The sequence below is a fragment of the Tupaia chinensis genome, unplaced genomic scaffold (assembly GCF_000334495.1).
Source record: "Tupaia chinensis unplaced genomic scaffold, TupChi_1.0 Scaffold000273_1, whole genome shotgun sequence".
Lineage (NCBI taxonomy): Eukaryota > Metazoa > Chordata > Mammalia > Scandentia > Tupaiidae > Tupaia > Tupaia belangeri.
In genome coordinates this window covers 435093-438349 of record NW_006159755.1, presented here as the reverse complement: position 1 = coordinate 438349, position 3257 = coordinate 435093, and positions in this window count along the sequence as shown.

Sequence of the window (3257 nt, the reverse complement as noted above, 5' to 3'; positions counted from 1 at the left end):
CACACGCACATGCGCCTGGCATGAGTTTTAAGCCACCAGGTCTGGGATGTGAACCGCGGTCGACTACGTGGGAGTCCAGCGACATAGCCATTACGCTAACTGCTGGTTCCCATGTTACATCTTTTTCTAATTGAATTGTAGAACTCTTTACCATAGTAAGGGGAAAGGCCGAGTCTCAGAGTCACTACTGGCATGTGGTAAGTACTTTTTATTGTAAATTATTAGAGACTAATTTTTTTTAAAGAGGTTTCTGCCTTAGCATGCCTGTTTGCCTGAGCATGTGTGTGCTGGCTGGAGAGGGAGGTAGAGGCAGTGAGAGCGAAAATGAGAAACCACCCCCTGCCCTGGTGGGATGGCCACTCCACAATCCCTTCTCCATTTTCCTCTCAGGATTTTGGGCATGCACACACACATGCCCTGCATGATTTTCGAGGCACTAGGTCTAGGACTCGAACTGTGGTCAGCTGTGTGGGAGTTCAGCAACATAACCACTACTCCATCTGCTGGTCCCCAAGACTAATTTTTTCTGTTAGGTTTTTGCCATAGGGTACAAATGCTTACTGGATTGAGAGAGAGAGAGAGAAATAGAAAGAGAGAGAGAGAGAGAGAATGAATGAGAATGAGAGGGAATGTGAGAAATCACCCCCCCTAGAGGGAATGGCCACATTGCAGTCCCTTCTCTATTCTCCTCCTGGAATTTTGGGCATACACATGCATACATCTGGTGTGAATTTCATTTCATCTCCAGGTTTGGGACTTGAACAGTAGCCGGCCATGTGGGAGTCCAGTGCCCCAACCACTATACCATTTGCTAGCTCCTAGAGACTAATTTGAAGAAGTGGAAAGGAGGGATCAGCAGATGGCATAATGGTTATGTTGCTGGACTCCCATGTAGTTGACTGTGGTTTGAGTCCTGGACCTGGCAACTTAAACTCGTGCGGGGCACTTGTACATGTGTGCCTAAGATCCTGAGAGGAGAAGGGAGGAGAAAGGATTGTGGTGTGGCCATCCCCTCTGGGGGGTGATTTCTTGCTTTCTGTCTGCCTCTCTTTGACTCTCTGATGAGTGCATGCACCCTATAGCAAAAAAATCTCTCTCTAAAAAAAAAAAAAGAAGTAAAAAGGGGACATGTTGGAAGGAGAAAGGGGTGTCCCAGGGAGCCCCAAAGCAGGAAGTATAAGGTGGCCTCTTTGGGGGTTGAAAGCAGAAAGGGAAGAAGAAGGTACCAGCAGCTCCCAGCACTTCTCTCTCTCCCTTCAGTGGGTCTCAGATTCTTCTCCTCTCCCCACGGCCAGGGTCTCCCTGTTTCTGCTCCTCACAGTAAAGGAAGGCTGGTCCTGATGCTGCAGTTTCCAGCCACCCTCAGAGATCATTGGGCTGTTGCTGAAACCCCCAAAAGAGAGTGTTAGGCAAGAAGCTCTGGCTGGCCTTGTGTGGGTCAGGACGGCCTCTCCTACTGCATGGTCTACTACAGGCCCCTGGGAGGCTTCACTCCAGGGAGAGAGGGAGTTGTCAGGGGAAGGCCTTGGAGAACTGGCCAGAGCTACGGGGGACTCCTTTCCGACAGGGCCGTGAGTGGACAGAAGGAAGGGCCCACTCCAGCTCATGCCTTGTTCCTCAGATTACCTGTGTTGGTATTAGCTGGAATGGCAGTTCGTTCTCAATAGCTGCTGTGTCTGCTCTTCAGCGTTCATTCTTTTATTCACCCCAGCTAATTTTTCCTTATAGCAACTGCCCTTCTAGGCAGCTTGGGGGTGCTGACTCCTCCAGGGTGGATGTCTGGCCCCAGGCTTATCTGAATGGATTATTTCATGTGTTTGGCCACCGTAATGGATTGTGGGATGGGCATATGATCCAATGTGACGCCATGAGAGCTGGAGCTGGGATCTTGTTCACGTTGCTAGAGAATAGAAGATTATTCTTTTCTGCAGGTCCCAGAGCAGTGAAACCTGAAGAGGCTAGGAACCATCAGATAGAAAGACCTACCTCGCCCAGCCACAGTGGAGTGGCAGTAGCACCACTGCTTGGAAGGATGGAAGCCATGTGGGAGGTCTGGGTTTGATTTTTAGGCCAACTTGAACATGTTAGAGTCCCGGACCCAGTGGCTTGGACACACCGGGTGCATGTGCGTGTGTACCCAGGATCCTGGGAAGAGAATGGAGGAGAAGGGATTGCAGCATGGCCATCCCCCTGGGAGGTGACTTCGCTCTGTCTCTGGTGAACACAAGTGCCCTATAGCAAACTTAAAAAAAAAAAAAAAAAAGAAAGAAAGAAAGAAAAGGAAGGAAGGAAGACCTGTTTGAAAGGGCGGCCAGCAAAGATGGAGAGAGACACATGAACTCTAAGGTCACAGTGATGCTGCTTGAGCCCTGGGTCGAGATATTTCTGAAGCTAGCTCTTATGCAGCATTCATGAACCAGTACACCCCACCCACTTGAAGACTTAACCCAGTTCAATTTGAGTGTTCTGTCATTTATTACCAAAAGTATGCTGACTCATAGTAAGAGACATGATTGATAAAACATTAAGCAACCACTGGAATGTTCTGTGTTGGATGGCCGGTTATAGAAGAAGAAAAATCCTAAATGTGGTTTTGACACATTCAGAGAGAGACAGGACTGAAGGCCTTCCTGGTTAACTACTCCTTGCTTCTCATCTCTGCTCATGACCTGGTCAAGGAGTGGGACCATAATCTGACTGTCTCTCCTTAGTGGGGTGAAGAGGTAGAGGAAAAACTAAAATCCTCAAATGTTTATAGCCGATTAAGAGAGAGTGGTATATTGGGACGATCTTGGTATTTCCCCCATACCAGGAGTAGGCCAGCGACAGAGGCTCATGTCAAAGATCCCCTTCCCGTGCCTCTGGGTTTTCCACAGTGGTGAGAACTCAGGCTACTTGTGCCCCGGTCCTAAAAATTACCCTCCATTGTCACCAACAGATAGGGACAGGAAGGATATAGAATGCAAGGTGGTCCAGTCACTACCACAAACAGTATGGTGGTTCCTCCAAAATTTATAAATAGAACTACCATATGATCCAACCATCCCACTTCTGGGTATTTATTCAAAAGAACCGAAACAGGGTCAGCTGGTGGCATGTTAGTTATGGCAGCTGGATCCCACATGGCCAACTGCGGTTGGAATCCCGAGCCCAGTGGCTTGAGAAACATGCCTGGTGCTTGTGTATGTGTGCCTAAGATCCCAAGAGAATGGAGGAGGTTGTGGTGTGGCCATCTCCCTCACTTTCTCTCTCTCTCT